General features: G+C 41.2%; 1 long non-coding RNA gene across 1 annotated transcript in view; it reads right to left on the bottom strand.

Annotated features, from left to right (window-relative positions):
- Nucleotides 1-14650: 14650 nt before the first annotated feature.
- LOC146551897 (uncharacterized) overlaps nt 14651-23167 on the bottom strand; it is a 30971-nt gene continuing 22454 nt past the window's right edge. Inside the window, exon 3 of the long non-coding RNA XR_014889862.1 lies at nt 14651-16632. This is a non-coding gene — a long non-coding RNA (uncharacterized LOC146551897). The remainder of the gene's footprint in view (nt 16633-23167) is intronic.

The following is a 23167-nucleotide window of genomic DNA, read 5'->3' as shown; positions in this document are numbered from 1 at the left end:
AGTTATATTTGGATTAGAGGTACAAAGGTTTAGTTTTAGTGAATGTCAGAAATGCTACACTGCAGAGAGTGATCATTTGTGTAAATGGAGTATTAGAGGATAGATTCATTAAAACAAGTCTAACATAATTTAATTTCTGAAAGAGGAGATTGCATCTGTGATTCAGTGTCTGCGGCATGCAGGTGTGGAGTTTGCTGCATGGCTATAACAGAAAAATGTCTGTAACGCACTTAATCGAGGCTGTGTTACTTTAACACCACAATCTAACAGGAGATGTTATTGAGGGTAGTTTAGTTTTCCCACTATAGTACTATTCTCACATAGTGTTTCTTTCAATGTCCTTCTGCTCCATTAAAGACTTAAAAGACCTGGGTGACCTTCAATTTCCAGCTTCTGAATTCAGCTAAAACTGAGGATATTGTACTCTGTATTAAAACTGTTAGAAATATGGGGTCTAACCAGACACGTACTCTGGATGGCATCATCTTGGCCTCCAGTAACACTGTGAGGAATCTTGGAGTCGTTTTTGACCAAATATGTCCTCTAATGTGTATATTAAACAAATATGTAAGATGCTTTCTTGCATGTTTGCAGTATCTGTAAAATTAACAACATCCTGTCTCAGACTGACGCTGAAACTAGTTCATGCATGTATAACTTCTAGGCTGGACTACTGTAAATCATTATCATCAGGATGTCCTAAAAACTCCCCGAAAAGCCTTCACTTCATCCAAAATGCTGCAGTGAGAGTACTGACAGGGACTAGAAAGAGAGAGCATTTCTCCCATATTGGCTTCTCTTCATCATTTTAAATCCAGACACACTGACATACAAGGTCTTGAATAATCAGGGCTCATCTCAGCTTAAAGACCCCACAGTACAACTCCTGCATCTAATACACTGTAAACACTGCCATAGTTACACCTTTTGGCACATGCTCTTTTCTACTCTGTAATATTCTTGTCAATGTTCTTGATATTTGAATCATTCTTGAATCTCCTCTGTTGATTTTTGATATTTATAATTGAGTGATTTGTATATATTAGTGCTACTTCTTAAATAAGATAAGATAAAACTTTATTAATCCCTCGGATGTGGGTTCCTCTGGGAAATTTGGTTTCCAAAAGCACAGCACTGACAGAAGTTATAGAACGTGAGCAGAATATTATATATATACACACATACAGAGACATATATAAATAAAATATACGAAAGGGATAAATAGAATAAATAGGAATAAGAATACAAGGGAATTGCACATTTCAAGTATTGAGGTCTATTGCACCGTTGACTATTAACAAAAAGTATTGCACAGTGAAGTGAAGAGAAGAGGCACTACAGCTTAGTTGTTCCCCCTCCTTTGTCCTCCTGTTTCCCCTCTCTTTCCCCTCCAGAGAGGAGTTAAACAGTTTGATGGCGTTTTTAAGTTTATAAGTCTGTTGGTTCTTGTCTTTGGGAGAAGCAACCTGTCACTGAACAGACTCTTCTGGTTGTTTGTGGCCGTGTGCAGAGGATGCCCAGCATTGTCCATAATGTCCAGCAATTTTCTTTAGTGTCCTTTTCTCTGCCACTGTCACCAGAGTGTCCAGCTTCATGCCGACAACAGAGCCAGCCTTCCTGATCAGTTTTTTCAGTCTGGATGAGTCCTCCTTTGCTGTGCTGCTCCCCCAAAAGTATTCCACCAACTACTGACTGGTAAAACATCCTCAGGATCTTCCTGCAGATGTTAAAAGACCTCAGCCTCCTGAGGAAGTACAGTCGGCTTTGGGCTTTTTTTATACAGGTGCTCTGTGTTGCATGACCAGTCCAGTTTGTTGTCCACCCACAGCCCGAGGTACTTGTACTTGTTGACCACCTCCACCTCCTCCCCCTCTATTTGAACCGGCAGTGGGCCTTCTCTGGACCTCCCGAAGTCCACAATGTGTAAAATCTGTAACATATTGTATTGTTTTAATACTTTAGTCTGTTACTGTTACTGTGTTGGAGCAACTGTAACCCACATAATTTCCTCAGGGATTAATAAAGTATTCGGATTCTGATTCTGAGTACCGTGTCACCCTTCGCTCTCACACTGCAGGCTTATTTGTGGTTCCTGGGATATTTAAAAGTAGAATGGGAGGCAGAGCCTTCAACTTTCAGGCCCCTCCTGTGTGGAACCAGCTCCCGGTTTTGAAAGTCAATCTCTACTTCAAAGATTATCAAAAAAGAAAGTTTTAATCCTACAGCATATAGCTGGATCAGGTGACCTAGAATCCTCCCTTAGTTACGCTGCAATGTGCTGGGCGCTTCCCAGGATGTTTCTTTACTCACCTTTTTTTTTTTTTTTAACTTACTGTGTTTATACACTCCGCATTTAATCATTAGTTTTTTTAACTTCTCTGTCCTTCAAAGTGTGACTTTTGCCATGTGTTTACAAATTGTATTGTATTGAGATTTTACACAGACATTTATTTTGTTCGCAGGATTAATCCTAATGACTATTATGCTCTAACTACTAATGTAATAACAGCATAACAACATAACAAAAGCATTTATGATCCTGTGAAATATCTCAACATCTATGATACAAAACTTTGATCAAATCATGATACTCAAGAGGATGGAGGTATTACGCTGACTTTTCCTCCAATACCTTGAGTGTCATGGTCCTGGGTCGTGCGACCCAGTGTTTTGTGTTTAACCTAATTTTAATGATTATCGTTTATGGTTTGTTTAGGTTCACTAGGTAGTCCAGCCAGTTGTATATATTAAGTCTCCCTTGCCCTTCGTGTGTTTATGTCTGTGTGTCTTGTATTGTCAAGGTCATGCTGTCAGTTATGTCATCTCCCCTGTACTACGTCTCCCGGGTCATGTGTCATGTCTAATCTCCATGTTTCCTGTTTTACTTTGAAAGCCTGTATTCACTGTCAGTGTATTCAGTTTCACTCCTCCTGTCCTGTCATTAAGTTCATGTGTGTCAGCTGTGTTCCCATGTGTGGCCACTTCCCCTGATCATCCCTCATGTGTATTTAGTCTCTGTGTTTCATACAGTCTGGGTCGCGTCGTCTGTGTTCCCACCCCCTGTGTTCCGTATCTCCAGCCATAGCCTTTCCATAGTTTATGTCCAGTTTAGGTTTCTGTTGAGTTATACTCTTATGCTGCCCTCACTCTGGTTTGTTCCTTTTCATCAGCCATAATAAAAGGCTCGCTTTTGTTTAATCCACTCCTGTATCTTCGCTTGTGTTCGCACCTGGGTCCACCACACACATTTCCGCACGGTCTGCCTCCGCAGATCATGACATTGAGATGAGATGAAGATTTGTCATTTTGACAGAAAAATCATATTAATTACTATTTTGTTTGCATTTGGATTCCCAAATTCCACTGTGTCTCCTAACTTGGTGTTTGAGAATATGTTTCACTCCTGCGGTTTGCTTAGAAATCCAAACATCACCTAGGTAAGTGTGAACATGAGTAGTGTCAAGGTTGAAATTATGCAGGCTGAAGCTGTGAAACAGTGCTATCGCCCAGTTATTATAGCCAAAGTAAAGTGCAGCTTTTTCCTTCATAGTGATGCTCTTAGGAGTGTATACAGTACATACTGCACTAAATGCATTAAATGTCTGCAAAGGACAAAATAATGTGAAGCAGTGAAGACCCATTTGTTTCCCCTTGTGTTACTTGAATTGCTTGCTATCGCTCAGAGGCCTGTTATCCATGTGTGTAAAGGAATACAAGGCCAGTACACAGCAAGACATACTAAACAACATTTTGTTTGTCAGCTGTCTTTTTAATTTTGATATGATGGGTTCGATATATTCTTCCTGACAGAATGGCAGTGTGTTACTAATTAAGTCCACACAAATAGACGTATTGAAGCTGTTGCAGATCCAAGGCCTTCTAAAATTGACTCCATCACTCTCAGTTTGGTCCTTAATCCAATGGACAAGAATCTGTTCAAACATTATAGTAAATGTTCAAACATTATAGTAAATGTTTCGTTTTGGATTGTTTTGGCATTGTCATGCGTGGTTTTACTTTTGATTCAAATGTTGTACAACAGTAATACAAAGGCAAAACTGCCATTGCTTTTATAAAAGTTTCCAACTTCAGAGCAAAGTTATGGTTGGAGTTCAAGATCAATTCCTTATCCAGTCTCAGTGAAGCTTTTAATTCCAGCATGTATAGTTCAAAGATAAAAAGGGAAGGAATTCAGAAAATCATCGTTCTTCAGTTAGTTTTAATGCAGGTAGATGAATTCATTTTAACAGCATGTGCAACCTGAACATATGTTTGGCTTATTAATGACTGATATGCTGAAATAAACTGACCTTCACCCCTGAGATTTCTCAGGATTTCTCATGGGGAAGTCCCGGTTAAAATTAGTGACCTTAATGCTAATGCTGTAGTAGAATACAAATTTGAGACCAAAAGTTTAACTGAAGCCTGAATTTTCAAAACTTCTGAAATCAGCTAGATTGTTCTACTAGATCAGATTCAGCACTCCATGGTTCTATAAGAACAAGGTTTATTGATAAACTGTTAATGTTATATTTATGGGTCCGAGTAACGCTAAAACTAGGAGCGTCAGTTCTTAAAATGTATATATAACATTGTACTGCCAAAAAATAAAATCAGGAAATAATAATAAATCAACTTCATTCTTTTGTGCCTTTGCTTGTTTGTATGATGTTATACACTCCAGCCAATTTTTGCAAAATAAGAGATAGTAGATTGAACTAATATCAAAAAATCCCCAACTTTTTAGATTATCTGCAACTTAAGTTAGAAGTGATGTCTTTTTGTAATGATAGTCTGATGTTAAAATATCTTTAGGTTTCTGCAGTTCCCTAGTTTTTCTTGTCTCAAGTGAATGGAAAAATTCAGCTTTACAGCACCAACAATGCTGACATATGATTATGTTTTTATTTTGTTTGTTTGTTTGTTTGTTTGTTTTTAACAGTGGTACGTAAACAAAATAAAATCCAAGTTATCTTTAAGTTAAAGTGACCACTTCCTTAAGGAATTCTGTTTTCATAGCATATGTAACCTGGGTGGTGCCTGTACAAAATCAATGCAATTTTAGTGTCAGTGGGATATGAAAAAGATATAAACCTGTGGATATCCAGTGCTTAAACGACAAGATCAGGGCTTGAGGTTAGATTGTGAGCATTCATATATAACCGGCTTCTCTCTCACACACACACTTTAAAATCTCACTGTAATTATCATGCTTCTCTCAAACACAGTCTCTGCATAATCCCTTCTCTAGTGGACTTATGTGAATTAATTTCTAATATAACAGAATAAAAATGTAAGTTAAGCTTATGTTTTCATGGACTTCCTGAGATATTCTTGAACAAACACCACTGGCAGCTTCATCGGCCAGATTTGCTATGGAATGAGGTGAAACCAAAGCAATAAAGGGCATTTATGTGGGGTGTATCCTCCTTTTTTTCTCAAAATTGCAAAGCTCTGGCAGACACACAGTGTGATAAGAGAGTGATACATGTAGAACTGAAGCACGGCTCTTCAGCAAAGACCATTAAGTGTGCACAATATTACAAAAGCCCTGTAATGTAGAACTTGGACATCTTTTGTAGATCGCTTTCTTTCTACTACTTTCCAAGTGTGCCACTTTTGAAACATCCTCTCTAGGCAGGACAATTACCATAAAATAAGAGTTAGTTATTCCACTTTTAAAAGATATGGGGAAAATGAAAGCTGTGAAAAATTTGCTACTGAAATTTCCTACTGCAAAACTAAGATCACTTCACGTGCTTTACTCAATTTGTTGGAGCTGAATGAGAGTCTGTCACTAGAGTAAATATCCCATAAAACACCCCAGTAACAGTTTATTATTTTTAATGTGTTCTCCAGTTAAATAACTTGAACCTGTCACAATATATAGACATTTGACATTTTGTATTTAGCATAGTTAACACAAGAAAATGACCATGATAAGTGTTTTGAAAGAAATATTAATTTTAAATTATCCCTCAATAAATACAGAGTCCAAACTGAGCACTAGGACTATAACTATCAGTTGTTTTTAAATTCAACTTATTAATCGTCATAAATTGTGGAAAAAAAAATATCCATAAACATTTTCCATAGTTCAGAGTGAGCTCTTAAAAGTAATTTATGCAACATGACACGTGAAGCATTAAAAATTCAGGATATGATTGATGTATTGATGTTATAAAATAATCTACACCTTCCCTTATATTCCTTGTTATGGTGAGTCTGAAAACATGTGCACATATAAACCTGAACCCAACTCTAAAGATCTGCTGGAAAAGTTTCCTGCACTGTTGAGAGATGTCTCAGTGTGTTCAGTATAGAGATAATAAAGAACAATGGATTTTTAGTGAGAACAGTGTGCTGACAGTATATTCTACATAATCTCTGCTGGATTTCAGTATCTAAACAAAACAGTGTTGGTTTTAGCCTGACCACCATGCATTTTGGAGTTCATCCAGTGGCTTTGAAGGCGGTTTTATGCACCCGCAGGTCAGAGAATTTGTCACAAACCATAGAACCATGTAATCTGTTCACAGAATTTTCTTACCAAGCCTGAGCTGTAAGCCTGCCTGAAACACTTCCATTGCCTATTTACGTGCAAAGAGGGTGTGCTTGTTTACTGAGTGTAGACAGTTCATGTGTGGTGGATGTGTCTGACACTGCCAACGCTTATAGTCTCCAGAGCTCCAGTGACAGAATCACTTCCAGTAATTTATAAGGTCAAATTAAAACATGTATCCTTATATGTTTTACTTCTGTTCAATTCTGTGAAAAGAAAACAGATCAAATAAATTTAAGAACTACTTAGTGAAGTTACGATAATTACACATTTGAACACTTGAGTCTCAAGGCAATTTAATGGAAATTTAAATGTTTTTACTAAAGGATTATCATTTACATGTGCAACCACAATATTTGGACATCAACTCACAGCTCACACACAGGTTATTCTAATGTGTGATGGACAGAAAGGAAATTGAAAGTGTTGTTGTCACTGGTTGGCTGTAAACTCAGTTCAAGAAAGCTCGCATTCATATCCAAGACAAAGTGATCCAGTTTTAGTGAAATCTGACTGCTACTGTTACTGAGAGGTGACGGAGAAGCGTAAAGCTACATAACCAAAAGTAAATTCTCTCTCATTTTAATTTCTGAAACTCTAGGAACCAAAGGTAAGCAGGCATTTGGAGAAAGTTGTCTATAGGGATAATATGGTATTATGACTTATGTCTTTAAATTATGATGGAACCTGATTATTCAGGATTTTGTATATAAATTTCATTTTTAATTTAACTGAAATTTGCTGTCGTTCGAGTCACAGTTAATGGTGTTTTAGATCAACTAAAAGCTTGTTTTATTCAATCCAATGCAATTTTATTTAAACAGCACCAAACCACAGCAGCAGTTGCTTCAAGGTTCTTTTAGGTAACCTGATGATAGAGCAACAATGACTGAGGCTCGAAGTAAAAGTATTTCGAAGTATTTCTTTTTTTGTTTTCAGCTACACTCTGAGGGAAGATGTTCCTCATTTTGGCAATATTATACAAAAAAAGAGCCCAAAAATATTTTTAATGTCAGAATAAAAGTGCACATCCTGGTCAAAACGGCCTCCAATGTTCCTGCAGTGCTGCAGGTAAAGTAATGCCCATCCAGAGTAAACTTCATGTTAGACACAATCTTTCAGTGGTTTTCAGGATCAAATAGATTAAATTTAATCCTTAAAAAGTAGAAAACTTTTAGATTTTCTTTTTAAATAACACTGCATAACAGATGCTTATATACTATAAAATGTATAATTTGTGTGCTCTAAAAGAAAAATCCTCTTTTGGCATACTTTGGTAAGGTATAAGTTCTGATCATTAAGGACTTTGTATGTGAAAAAAGGGGATTTAAAATTCAATTCTAAATGAAGGGTAGGGGGCAAAATATGAGAGACAGATATTACTTTATTAAATTTCAGGCTTCATGTCTTTAGGACATGCCTTTACTTTAACCAGTTATGTTATGTGGTATCAAGGATAAAAAGAACTGGGTAATATCTACACATGAATGGAAACATATCTTCTAATTGCATTGCTTATAGGAAGCATATATAACATGAAAAGTATCACTTGGAATCCTGGATCAGAGGCCATGAAAGCATCATCAGACTTCACTAATGCTGTTTCTCTGCTTTGATATCCTGACTGAAACTTTTTAAATGAACCATGTCTTGGCAAATTTTCACATTTGTTACAATTATTTTTAAATCCATCCATCCATCCATTCGCTTCCGCTTATCCTTTTCAGGGTCGCGGGGGGCGCTGGAGCCTATCCCAGCTGTCATAGGGCGAGAGGCAGGGTACACCCTGGACAGGTCGCCAGTCTGTCGCAGGGCCAACACACAGGGACAGACAACCATTCGCACTCACATTCACACCTAGTGACAATTTGGATTATCCAATTAACCTATCCCCACAAGCTGCATGTCTTTGGACAGTGGGAGGAAAGTTTTAGTAAGTAAAGGTGAATGCTTGGACATGAATTGAGCTGCGGTTTGGGGAAGGCCTCGAAGGGGACTGGCAACGAGTTAAAGAATTGAGAGCAAGGAGGGAGGGAGGGTGAGGCACGTAAACGAGAATGAACAGTTTGCAGAACTGGGGGGAACCTATATCAGAGCGTGTTTGGAGGCGTGGTCCCGCTCCTGAAATTCCGAAACATAATTTCCAATTAATATGGGTGTTAATTAATGGTGAGACAGTGTGGTAGAGATGTATGGCGTTATTTTTGTTCCACTATTCTGAGCACATGTAAAAAAAAAATTGAGCGCACGTAAAAAAAAAAATGCAGGTGCAAGAGTTTATTTTGAGCGAAGAAAAGCTAATTTGAGTGAACAAAATTCATTGCTGCATGCAAAAAATGTATTTCAGTGTTTGCTATTACACACACACACACACACACACACACACACACACACACACACACACACACAATAGCAGCCAGTGTTGGGGAGTAACGGAATACATGTACCGCCGTTACGTATTTAAAATACAAAATATGAGTAACTGTATTCCGTTACAGTTACCGTTTAAAAAGGTGGTATTCAGAATACAGTTACTTTGTTGAAATAAATGGATTACACAGCGGTACTTTCCTGTTTCATATTGTCGCGGGTCAGGACTGTTTGGGTTTTGTTTGACAGCTACGTTCTGTTGTTCCAGGTGGCAGCGTTACGGTTGCCATGGTTACAGGGCGACGCTCTCTCTCTCTCTCTGCGACTGTGTCTTTCCTGGGTGAGAGAGCGCCTTTTCGTTGTTGTTGTTGTGCTAAGCTAAGAGGCAGAATGCTACAAGCATAGCTCTAAAGAATGTAGCCTGATGGGCAGTGTAGTCCGTGTTGCAGGGAGAATGGACTGCCACACGTTATGGGTCTGTGAGCGCTAGGAGGGAGAAAAAGGGGAGTGGAAAAGTACGAGATGTCATCGAGGAAAAACGGGAGCTGGAAGCATGTAAATATAATAATAACCACTTCAGCCAAGAAGAGTGCCTGACGAGCCCAGTTGTAAGTAAGCTATTAAGACTCGACTGTACACCGTGTTCGTGTTTTCCTCCGAAACAATAAGTTCCGTTGCAGCAGCCTTTCAACGCCTCTCTCTGTCTCTCACTAGCAAAGTTGACCCACACAACAAAGTAAAGCTATTTTTCGGCTACGAGCCCGACAGGGACCCCGCCGTATTAGTCAGAGGTCCCTTTACTACGGTTCAGAGTCGCGGACCTTCAGTAATAGTAATAAATCACAGCAATAGTACATTCACGTTGTTGTAAAAAGCATGATAATATGTTAAGTAATCCAAAGTATTCAGAATACGTTACTGTCATTGAGTAACGTAACGGAATACGTTACAGAATACATTTTGGGGCATGTATTCTGTATTCTGTAATGCAATACATTTTAAAAGTAACCTTCCCAACACTGATAGCAGCCCCTGTCACTCAGTTTTTGCATTTGCGCTCGCTCGCAATGTGTTGCTCGTGCTCTCAACATTTCTGCCTGTGCGCGCTCAACTCTTTCTGTACACCGTTATATTTGTGCCACAAAACCAGCCAATCACGGACTTGGATGCAAAAAAAATCTGATTGGCTGTTTTGGTCTCCAATCAGCTCGAAATGACGAAATGCAATATCCCAGAATCCATTTCGTCCAAAACTCAAACGAGGCAGTGGCGGAGGAACACAGAGTGGCGGAGTTTGAAATATTACTCTTTCTGGGTCACAAAATAAACTTTTAAGATATTTGATTCAGGTGTGTTGACCCAGGGTGAGATCTTAAACCTGCAGGACACTGGCCCTCGAGGCCTGGAGTTGGACACCCCGTCTTACTGCAATCTTTTAAACCTTCTCTTTCACTCTTACTACAATCCATGTGTCTTTCCCTCTCTTCTGCACCGTCCTTTGCTCTGGATAGTTGATTCCAGGTATTTAAACTCACCACCTTCTTGCAGCTTTACTGTTACAACTGTCTCCTTCTCAGTCACACACATGTAGCCTGTGTTACTTCTACTGATTTTCATTTCTTTTCTCTCCAGTGCATACCTCCACCTCTCTAGGCTCTCTTCCACCTGCTTCTTACTCTCACAGTAAATCACAATGTCTCCATCTCATAGTCCACAAACACTCCCGCCTGACCTAATCTATCAGCCTGCCCATCACCACTGCAAACAAGAAGCTCAGAGCAGATGCCTTATGTAATCCCACACACATGTTGAGCCCATCTGTCATTGCTACTGCACACCTCGCCACTGTCTAGTTGTCCACATGCATGTACATATCCGGCACCACCCTCACATACTTTTCTCACAATCCTGACTTTTTCAGCATTGTTCCTCTCTTGGCATCCTATCATATGCTTTCTCTAGATCCACAAAGACTCAGTGCAACTCCTGACCTTTTCTACACATCTGCATCAACACTCTCAAAGCAAACATTGTGTTTGTAGAGCTCTTTCGCGGCACGAAGCCACACTGCTGCTCATTGACCTTCCAACAAGATTTGTCTGTCATTATTTTCTCCCTTAATGTAGCTAGAGAAACTCTTTCCCGTATTTTTATAATATGGCTCATCAAATGTATCCCCCTGTAGTTACTACAGTTTTGCACATCACCTTTGCTCTTGACAATCAGTATCAGTAGACTTCATCTCCATTCCTCTGGCTTCCTCCCACTCTCTAACATTAGGTTAAATAACCAGGTTTAAAAGTCCACCTTCATATATCAACAGGCAGTCCACTCATCTTATTCATAGCTCCTTGCCAACTGTACTACATCCATCCCTCCTCTTTCGCTCTTTGACTTTCCACATTTATTAGCTCCTCAAAATACTCTTTCCATCTTCTCAACACATTCTCTTCACTTGTTAGTACATTTCCATCTCTTCCTTTACTCCATTACTCTGACCTGCTGCACATCCTACCCAGCTGCCACAAGTCCTTTTAATAATCTTACTGTATTTATTTTTTATCATAAGATCCTTTATGATGGCCTGGATGTCTAACTCGATGCTTTGTGTTTCCGTGAGTGGTGCAAAATCTATTTGAAATGTCAGTGTGCTGTTGATATACTGTGGTCTCCATTAAATGAGCCAGGCTTAGTCATTTAATGGAGTGATAATGAATTTATTTATTTTTCCTCTGCTACCTTTACTAGAATTAGGGTAGACTGCTCTTTACACAGAACTTGTTTTGTGTTGTAAAAAAATTTTTTAAAGTGTTTTAAGCTTTTCTAGGTGTCACTACGGGTGAAGAGAAGAGTGCATATAAGAGACAAAAAATCTATTAAATGTTTCTTTGTTGAATCACTCTCTTTGACTGACGGCACAATATGGAAGCCGTTTTTTGTGAAGAACTTTATATAAAAATGTCAAAGTGACATTTTATTGCATCCTTAATGTGTTCCTTTAGTGTAAAATTGTGAATAAATAAAAAGACAGCTTCAGACATGTCGTCATCCTGCACTCAGCTTATTTAATCTGGGATGCTGTTTATTCTCGACCACAAATGTGTCTGAGCATAGACTCTACATCCCCATTTGTGTGTGTGTGTTTGTGAGAAAGCAACTACACAAGCAGATGAATAATTTATTAGCCCTTCCAGTAAGATTTGTCTGTCATTATTTTCTCCCTGTAACAGAATCTTATACATAAATGGTCCCTGCACATAACCACTGACTAATTATTTTTTGCTTTATGTATTTATGATTAAACCTTTTAGCAAGTTTCCTGCTTTCCTAAGTTGCATCTGATGCTGTTTAAATAACTCTCAAAGTTCAACATATTAGTTTAAAGCAATGCATTCATTTCAATTAATTGCTTTCTTGGGAAAAGTGCAAGTTTTAGTCTTCTCTTTGGGGATCTGCTATTTTGTCATATTTATACTATTTAAGTCTCCAAATCTGGGCAATTTGTTGTTTTTGTTTTCAATGCATTCAAATTTGTTTAAGAAGAAGAATTTCAAAATACCTTATAATCCGGGTCCAGACAAATCTACAAATGACCACATCCTAAGTCAGATATTAAGAATGATCATTTATAGGGCTTTAAATCTCCTGGGAATGTAGCCACTGTACTGTGGGTGAGGCTGTGCTCAGATTGTGTGACACCCCCAGGGAGTTGCACAGCATTTATAAATTATTCAGGTAAGACAACAGTGACAAAGAAATCAAATTTCCTGGAATATAAGACATAAGCCAGAAGACCATGTTTTGGATCGAAGTCTAGGTGTCTTACCTTGAGTTCAACTTATTATTTATAGACTCTGTACTGATAGTCGCAGGTGGTTTTCAGTTTACGCCTGCACAGACTGTATATCAATACTCTTTTCTTTTTGTCCCAAGACAGACATGACCATATTTGAAGAAGAAGGAAGAGTCATCTTCTGATACTAACTCCGGTATCAAGGCCTTCAAATTGCATCACATATCTGCTACTTTTTGCATGAGCCTTAAGATAATAAAATGGGTGAGTTTGTACCAATTTTTTATTTGTAACATTAATACTATTAGCATCAGCTAGGAGAAGCTAATATTCAGAGGTACAGGCCTGTAAAGGTGTTCATTGTTGCTCTAAAGCTTTGAATTTTAACCTGCAAGTCAAAGGGGAGGTGCCAATGTGACATGAATGGTTGTCTCTCTCTTTGTGTTAGCCCTACAACAGCCTGGTGGACTGTCCACGGTGTAACTTGATATTTCCATTTTCTCTGTTGCAAAACATTCTTATTGCTTCTGTTTCTACTAACATGATTCAAGACTTGGGAAATTGCTGCTTGAAATTAAAAAAAAGTCATAAATTGCATCAATTTCATATCTAGCATTTTTTTTTTTTTTTTTTTTTGGCCTATCCCGTTTGGCTCTTTTGCCATCAGAATTGTTGTCTAAAGGCAAAGAAAGATGCCCAACGGATTTACTTTACCAAACTGACCATCCCAGCCTTGCCGTAATGGTCCATTTGATTCACCTTTTATTGTTTATTTTATTTTCACTTACTGAATACGGGACAGACTTGACTGGGGGAAAGAAGGGGAGAAAGAAAGAGGGAAAGAGAAACAGCTGAGAAGAGGGACGGGGGAGAAGGGCAAAAGACAAAAACCAACAGAACGGGCAGAGAAAAAAAAAATGCATATATCAATCACCTGGATCACCTGCTGAGAAAGAAAAAAGAAAGCAAGCAGAAGAGAACAAGAGTAATAGAATAAACAACATCACAATGATATATGGGAATATGACAGTAAATACTAAATGTTAAACATTATTGTGCAGCACATAAGATCAACAGAACACAGTGTGCTTTGAGGTAGGAGCCATGGGCTCCTTTGATCAGCTCCATCACCTAGTGGGGGTGGGGGGTCATAGTTTGGTCCCGCCTTCACTGTTGTGATTGGTGTGGGGGTAGGGACAGGCTTAGGGCATCGGGGGGTTCCCCGGAGGCATCTTCCTTGGGGGGCTCAACCCGGGGTAGCGGTCATGTCCGTTTAGGGGCTCTGTTGGCTCTCAGGTGACTGTTTCCTCGCGGCTGCGTGCAGCGGGGCTAGGGGAGGGTCTGTGCTGACGGACGTGGGTTACTGACCTGGTAGCCTGGCTGCCCCTGGGTGGGTCCGGGATGGGCGTGAGGTTCTGGGGGCGCTCCGTCTCTGGGCTGGGACCCGGACCGGGCCTCGGGGGCTTGGGTCCTGGTTGGTGTGTTGCCGGGGTTGTGGGCGGGTGGGTGCATGGGGGCCCAGCCCTGGAGCAGGGTGCCGCCGGTGCGTCGAGCCACCTGGGGGGCTCTTCAACTGGTGGGGGAGATTGTCACATCTTGCAGGAGCTTTCCTCTCCTCAGGAGCTCCCTCTGCAGGAGGGGGAGATACAGGAGAGGTGGAGGAAGATCTCAGCCTGGGTGTTTATTGTCTTATGTAGTCTGGAAGATGAGTGGATGGTGGGGTGGGTGCAGTTTTCTCTGTGGTGGGGTTGGGTGGACTGTCCCGGGCTCTGTGGGGCCGGGCGGCGCTGCTGCACTGGGCCCGGTCTGGATGGGCCTGGGCCCCCTTTCCCTGGCGGGTCGCGGAGTATGGGGGTGCCTACTGGGGTCAGCGGGGGAGCTGGCCCCAGGGAGGGGTCACTTGCCCCTCCCTTCCTTCCCTCCCCATCTCCAGCTGCCTCCCTCTTCCCGCTCCACCACAGCCACCCACACATGCAGGGCCTTGGAGTAGGGGTATGTCACCAGGGTGCAGAGGAGGCTACCCCCCCCGTCCCCTTCTGGCTGCCTCTGCCTCAATTTTATCCCACAACTTAGACATTCACATTACTCACACTCTCATTACACATACATATAGGATCTTGGGGGTGGGCACGATACACGGAGTCCAAAGTACCATCAGGCTGTACACCCCACCCCTGGCATCGTTGCCCACCTCTCAATTTTAAATACACGTAGACATTGAGGGCTAGCAGGAGGGACCATGCGCTTACCTGCTGCTCTCTGGCAGGTAGCTCCAAGCCCTCCTGGGTTTTAAATGCACCTTAGAACACACATGCATCAACATTACAATGAGCGGGTGGAGGGAGGTTTGGAGTCTTCTCTCACCCCCATTCTCTGCGACCTGCTGGAGCAGGGGGGCTAGGACTAGGAGGAGGAGTTGGCCGTCCGACTGCGGTCTGGAGTGTGGAGCCTTCCTGCTGCTGCGGAGTCGGGGCGGTCTGCCTCCCCCCACCGCAGGGAAAAGGGAAACACCACCTGGGTCTGGGTGCAGTTCCCCCCTCCAGGGGCGGGGGCACCTAGACCCGGTTTGTAGAGTACGCTTGGGGAGTGTGATCATGTGTACAACGTCTCTTTATGTCTGTCTCCACGTTGGTTGAGTGTGGAGTAAGTGCATATGAGAGCATGAGGGTGGGAATGGATGTTTGTATCTGTGTGTGCCTGTATGTCTGTGTCTATATGTCAGGTTGGGTGTCAGGCACCACCTCTCTGGGGACATCTCAGGCCCTCCAAGGTTTGGAGGCCTATCTCCCCCTACCACCACTTCCCCTGCCAGTGGCGGACCCCCTCAGACATCGGTGCGTTGGTGGTTCTTTGTGTCCGGGGATGGGCGTCCAGGTACACACCAGCTCACTCCTTGGCGGCCGCTTATCGGGGCCTGGAGCCTGGGGCTCGCTCGGGCCACTTCGGAGGTGGGGTGCCCCCGGCCTCTCGGCCTGGGGCTCGGTCACTCAGGCGCAGCTGGCTGCCGGCGGAGCTCACGGGCGCGTCACTGCAACTCCCCCTGGCTTCTGCTCCGCGGCTGCTGAGTGAGCCCTCATCTGGGACTCTCCTCAGCTCTTACTGGAACAGTGGCGCAGCTGCCCCTCTGTTGGTCTTCCTTGGTCTCTTGTGTTCTGGGGGCCTCTGGATGTCTGGAGTTTTGATCTCCTCCACACCTGCTTCACGCCCTGGAGGACGGGGCTGTGGCCCCCCCACACCCTCTAGCAGATTATTACATGAAGGAACCTTTTAAAAAACAAAAAACAAGCGCGTCCATGCTCACAGGTGTACACACGGGTGATCCCACCCACAAACTACACCATATCTAGCATTATTAAAACTTTACATTTTCAGTCTTGCTGAATTTATTTGAACCAAGTTTATTAAAGATGCTCTGCTCTGACCTGCTGTTTAGACTTAATGAGGATGTGTGCGGTGGGGAGACCCATGTAAGGCAGGATTATCAACCTGGCAAAGCTGGCAACGTGCCCACGGCAACAGGACTCCAGGGACCACGAAAGCCGCAGGCTTACTTTTTGAAAATTTGTTTGATATGTATACTCCACTAAAGCACAAGCTCCACTGTGATGATAAGAGCCTCAAGGTAGAACCTGATGTACTCTCCTCATCTGGAGTAAAATGTCAAAATTTGTAGTTTTAAAACATGTAGTTAGTTTAGTGATATTACTATTCTTAAATGTCAAATCTGGTGTTTGGTAGAATTTAGGAACTGAAATATGCTTGCTGCACACTAAGAGGATGCAAAGAAGAGGAGGAAGACCTCATATGTCACATGGTTGTTGGTGCCAAGACGGGCTGAGGACTTCAGAGCTTGCTGATCTACTGGAATTGCTCCACACAAGCATCTGTAGGGTTTACAGAGAATGATCTGAAAAAGAGAAAAGGTTCAGTGAGCACAGTCATCTGGGTGAATTTGTCTTGTTGTCAGAGGTCACAGTATCTTCCATTCTCCAATTTTGGACAGAGAAATAAATACCATCGCCTAGAATAAACCAATAACTACAGCTGCAAGCTGTCAAGATGATTTCTTTCTGGTGTAAAAGTGAAAGTTTAAAATATGATTCTATGAGGACTGACTGACGTTTGGAGAAAGACTCGAGTAGCTATTTGAGGAACTTAATTTGAAGCTTTATTTTTCGTCACTGCTTAGTCGTCAGCATGTAAGAATCTATTAGAATATAGCTCAACATTGGTGGACACAAAATCATGAATTTGCCCACTTTCACAGAAAGTATGTGTTACTTCTCTTTATAAATCAGGTTGCTTTAGCCACCACCTCAGCCGACCCGACATGGATAGAACTCTGATGTAGGAGCGAGGCTTATTTGTTGCAATATGCCCCCACATTATCAGTCACAGAACAGGGTTGTGTGTGTGTGTGTGTGTAAAGCCAAGAGTATTATTGACAGGCTGGATTTGGCTCTGAGACAAAGACAGAATTCAAAGGCTTTAGAGTCAAAGTGCTAGCCAGGGTGGGATTTAGGAGAGGAGGACAGAGTGAAGATGGGCGGTTTGGAAGAAGGGAGGAAGGTGAAGGTTGGTTTATGTATTATTTTTAGACTTAGGAGGACATGAATCGGTCACGAGGACATGCAGAGGCAATCTTGGTCAGGTGAATAAATATGTTTGTTTGGTTTTTTTACTAATTTGAGATGCTGAGAAAATGCCAGAAATACAAAAACTGAAAAGTGATACACAGCTGTCTGTATGCTGTTAATTAAAATGAGCATAACGTTAAGCCAGAAAATGCTAAATAAAGTTGTGAGATCTGACTCAGATGCTTCTACCTGTGAACTTCTCGCCCACCACTTCAGTACCCATCTGTGCTGTCACTGTAGGGGTGGGAGAGTGACTGATCTCTCCCTGCTGGTTTTTATTTTATTTGTTATTATTACTATTTTTCTCTCTTATTTTTGACTGCAAAACAAAGCCAACAACAAAACCTTAAAATATTATTGTTTGACACTGTATACATTTTCATGTTTGAGGTTTGAATTGTCTGAAACCCCCAAAAAGTAGGAAAGCTGTAAATATTCACACAAACAGACACACAGAGTTGACTTTCCCACACAGAAACTTCTTGTGATGTTTTTTTTTTCTGTGTCTGGTGTAGAATCCAGAAATTCTAGGAAGTATAAAATGAAGGTCGGGAAGAGTTCAGTGTTTTTATAAAAGTGTTGTCATGACCAGGTTTCTTGACATTCTGGTTTAGAAATACACTTTCAGGAGGAAATACTTGAGATCAAGTAGAAGAGAAATGTTAAAACACATGTTAAAACCTCACAAAAATGTCCTAAAATTTCCGTGAAAGCTGACAGGGACAAAAAGGTGAGAGCATATTTCTCCTATTTTGGCTTCCCTTCATTGACTTCCTGTTAAATCCAGAATTGAATTCAAAATCTTGCTTCTCACATACAAGGTCTTAAACAATCAGGCCCGATCTTATTTTAATGACCTTTATTGTCACGGTCCTGGGTCTGTGACCCAGTGTGTTGAGTTGAGTTGTTTATTATTTATTTGTGCATTATTGCTGTCTATGTTTTGGTTTTGTATTTCCAGATCCTAGGTTTTGGTCCCCTTGCCCCTCGTGTTAATCTGTGCTCCTCCTTCTGTGTGTAGTCATCCCTGCCTGTGTTTTCCCTCTGTTCCAGTTTAGTCAGGTCTCTGTGTAAAGCCCGTGTCTTTGCATGTGCGTTGAGTTTCCTGTCTTATTGTGAAGGTCCATGTCTTATGTCAGTGTATTTAGTTTGCATCCTCTCTGTCTCATCATGTCAATTAGGTTCAGCCGTGTCTCCCTCCTGTGTGCAGTTTCCTCATTTCCCTATGTGTATTTATAGTGTGTGTTCTCTTGTGCTCGTCACTGGTCTGTCTATGTTACCTCCCTCTGTTATTCCGTGTCTCACCCAGGCGTTATCCTGCATATCACCCCGGAAGTCATGGTATCAGGTTTCTTTAGTGAGTTCTTCCCAGTTAGGTTATTTCTTAATTCCTGTCCTCGCCACCTCTGTGTCACTCTGTATTTCACCTTGTGTCAATAAAGCTCACCCTTCTCATCTAAGTCAGTGCCTGCATTTTTTGGGTCCTTCTCTCACTCAACGCAGCTTGCCTCGCTAGCCGTGACAAGTACCATATCACCCCATTAGAGTTCTTCGCTTTTGCGCTGCTGGCTTACTTGTTGTTTCTACAGGGAGTGCAGAATTATTAGGCAAATGAGTATTTTGTCCACATCATCCTCTTCATGCATGTTGTCTTACTCCAAGCTGTATAGGCTCGAAAGCCTACTACCAATTAAGCATATTAGGTGATGTGCATCTCTGTAATGAGAAGGGGTGTGGTCTAATGACATCAACACCCTATATCAGCTGTGCATAATTATTAGGCAACGTCCTTTCCTTTGGCAAAATGGGTCAAAAGAAGGACTTGACAGGCTCAGAAAAGTCAAAAATAGTGAGATATCTTGCAGAGGGATGCAGCAGTCTCAAAATTGCAAAGCTTCTGAAGCGTGATCATCGAACAATCAAGCCTTTCATTCAAAATAGTCAACAGGGTCGCAAGAAGCGTGTGGAAAAACCAAGGCGCCAAATAACTGCCCATGAACTGAGAAAAGTCAAGCGTGCAGCTGCCAAGATGCCACTTGCCACCAGTTTGGCCATATTTCAGAGCTGCAACATCACTGGAGTGCCCAAAAGCACAAGGTGTGCAATACTCAGAGACATGGCCAAGGTAAGAAAGGCTGAAAGATGACCACCACTGAACAAGACACACAAGCTGAAACGTCAAGACTGGGCCAAGAAATATCTCAAGACTGATTTTTCTAAGGTTTTATGGACTGATGATATGAGAGTGAGTCTTGATGGGCCAGATGGATGGGCCCGTGGCTGGATTGGTAAAGGGCAGAGAGCTCCAGTCCGACTCAGACGCCAGCAAGGTGGAGGTGGAGTACTGGTTTGGGCTGGTATCATCAAAGATGAGCTTGTGGGGCCTTTTCGGGTTGAGGATGGAGTCAAGCTCAACTCCCAGTCCTACTGCCGGTTTCTGGAAGACACCTTCTTCAAGCAGTGGTACAGGAAGAAGTCTGCATCCTTCAAGAAAAACACGATTTTCATGCAGGACAATGCTCCATCACACGCGTCCAAGTACTCCACAGCGTGGCGGGCAAGAAAGGGTATAAAAGAAGAAAAACTAATGACATGGCCTCCTTGTTCACCTGATCTGAACCCCATTGAGAACCTGTGGTCCATCATCAAATGTGAGATTTACAAGGAGGGAAAACAGTACACCTCTCTGAACAGTGTCTGGGAGGCTGTGGTTGCTGCTGCACGCAATGTTGATGGTGAACAGATCAAAACACTGACAGAATCCATGAATGGCAGGCTTTTGAGTGTCCTTGCAAAGAAAGGTGGCTATATTGGTCGCTGATTTGTTTTTGTTTTGTTTTTGAATGTCAGAAATGTATATTTGTGAATGTGGAGATGTTATATTGGTTTCACTGGTAAAAATAAATAATTGAAATGGGTATATATTTGTTTTTTGTTAAGTTGCCTAATAATTATGCACAGTAATAGTCACCTGCACACACAGATATCCCCCTAAAATAGCTAAAACTAAAAACAAACTAAAAACTTCTTCCAAAAACATTCAGCTTTGATATTAATGAGTTTTTTGGGTTCATTGAGAACATGGTTGTTGTTCAATAATAAAATTATTCCTCAAAAATACAACTTGCCTAATAATTCTGCACTCCCTGTAGAGTATTTGAAAGAATGGGGGGGAGGGCCTTCAGTTTTCAGGGTCCTCTTCGATAGAACCAGTTTCCAGTTTGGATTCAGGAGACAGACATTATCTCTACTTTTAAGATTAGACTTAAAACTTTCCTTTTTGCTAAAGCGCATAGTTAGGGCTGGACCAGGTGACCATGAATTCTCTCTTAGTTATGCTGCAATAGGTGTAGGCTGCCGGGGGATTCCCATGATACACTGAGTATTTCTTCTTCAGTCACCTTTCTCACTCACTATGTGTTAAAAGACCTCTCTGCATTATTATTAATCTCTGGCTCTCTTTTATCCTGTCTTCCTTCTCTCTCCCCAGACTCTTCCTGAGCATGGTTCTGCTGGAGGTTTCTTCCAGTTAAAAGGGAGTTTTTCCTTCCCACTGTCGCCAAAGTGCTTGCTCATATGGGGTCATATGATTATTGGGTTTTTTCTCTGTATGTATTATTGTAGGATCTACCTTACAATATAAAGCACCTTGAGGCAATTGTTGTTGTGATTTGTGCTGTATAAATAAAACTGAACTGAATGTAAAACATATGATCGTCCAGTTCTAATGGTTTGTTCTTTCACAGGGAGAATTGTATGCTACTGTTTGGGAACAAACTCATCTGGTATGGCATGTAAATGATTTTTTTTGCCACCGTTTCCTCTTATGCTAGATGTGTCAGCTGATATGCAACACCAAAGAAAGATTTAAAGAGTACAGGCTCTATTCCTAATTTACAACTCTCTTATATATAGTAAAACACTGCTTGGATCAAGACAGGATATAAGAGCAGGCTGTTTGATCTTCTTAAGGCTGCAAATAATTCTTCATGTCTCTGGCTTAATGTTTGGGTGCTTTGTATTGATTATCCTGTCCAAAACCCTGACTCATATTGCTTAAATGCAATCCCAAACATGCGAAGAACCTGAAGCATGTGTCACTTTAGCATGCACACCTCGCCTCGCTCTTATTCAACGAATGCCTGCTCTTAGAGCCAAATATTTAATGTTGTAATGTTGTGTCCAGAACATTTGCTGTTTTGTGACCCCCATTTCACTTCAGTTGAATATTTTTTATATAACACCAGTTTACAATAACAGTTATATCTGGGTTTTTATTCCATGGTTGCATAGCAAAAAAAGGAGGAAGAAATCTCTATCAGAGACATGCTAAGGAATGGATAGCCATCTGCTCTGATTAGTTGTAGATTAGTTGGGGTGAGGGGAAAGCAGAGGGGAAAGAAGAGGATGCTGAAAGGTCCAGGTTGCTGGGGTTAGGAACTGCTGATATGGACCAAGAGAGGACGAAGAGGTTAAAGGCGTGAAATAGTGGCATATAAATATAAGGGGAGTGAAGGAAAAGAGTAGATGTGCTCGGTGCATTAAAAAATTCCCCCTGCAGGCTGAGCCTATAGCAGCATAACTATGGGGTGGTTCAGGGTCATCAGATCCAGCCCTAACTAGATTTTATTCTGTCAGGTAAGTCCTTAAGCTTTGCTGCTCTTTAATATGAATTGCTTTATAGCTGCACATCTTTTTTTAAAGTCCACTTCTGACCAGCTTTCTCTGGTGTCCTGATATTTTCTGCTGCCTCTGAGCTCATGGAAAGTTTTTAAAGGAAAGGAAATTCACCAAATTTCACCAAGTTTCTTCAGCCCATCACTGTTTTCTCATTTCTGCAGAAACATCTAAGGGGCACATAGAGAAACGTCTGTCCTTGTCCAGGCCTTGCTAAAGAATAATGTAAATTCTTCAGAAACCTTTTCAGCTTTGTTCCTCATAAATGGCTGCTACTATAATTCAATCTAAAGATTACACATTTGTTCAGTGATAACTGCTGGCTGCTCCTGTTAACCTTTAAAGCCTGAAACAGCTACATTATAGACTAAGTGAATATTTTTTATCTCCAAATTTTAAGTGGTATATTTCACCTGTGGAAGCTGCCAGTCATAAAGCTTAAAATATGTATCAAGAAATTCTCACCAACATCTCAAACTCTATTGTGCAGTATGGCCCCAAAGGCTTTGATTGTTATTTGGTATTATGCATGCCAAGTTAAGCTGTTAATTTTGAAGTGTAGTTTTGTTGTGTTGTCTTGCACAGCTGCTGTACAGACTGTGAAGTTCCTCACAGCCACACGTACCACAAGGAGACAGGAAGCAATGAAAAATTACTGTAATTCTGTGAATTGTGAAGAAGCAATAGTACAACACAAAGTGTGTGAAACAGGCAAGTGTAATATCCACATAGATTTTCCATTTGAATAAAAAAAAAGAGCATTAGCACGTGGTTGAGAAAGTGGAATATTTATTTTCTTAAGAGAAAATATTTTGTAAGGAGACAGAATCTTGATCCAGCTGGCAGTGTGGCATAAGAGGTTATGTATTAACTTCAAGGGTACCAGAATAGATGCTGTTAGGCAGCAGGGAGTAACCACTTGCTGCTTAAAGACCAAAGAAGCCTTTTAAATTACATTTTTTTTCTCTGCCTAGCTAATAAAACATAGAAGAAAAGATACTATACTGACATTTTACAACAATAATATTTCCATTTGAGTTTTCATAATACACAAGCTAAAATTCAGGCAACATTTTTAAATGTATTTTGCCTGCTAACTTCTATTGCCCATAATCAAATGTCCAACAT

Source organism: Mchenga conophoros, linkage group LG19 (assembly GCF_057382185.1).
Source record: "Mchenga conophoros isolate Kocher_MC1m ecotype Shallow Benthic linkage group LG19, M_conophoros_male_GT1.1, whole genome shotgun sequence".
Classification (NCBI taxonomy): Eukaryota; Metazoa; Chordata; class Actinopteri; order Cichliformes; family Cichlidae; genus Mchenga; species Mchenga conophoros.
This window is presented reverse-complemented; position numbering and strand designations above follow the sequence as displayed.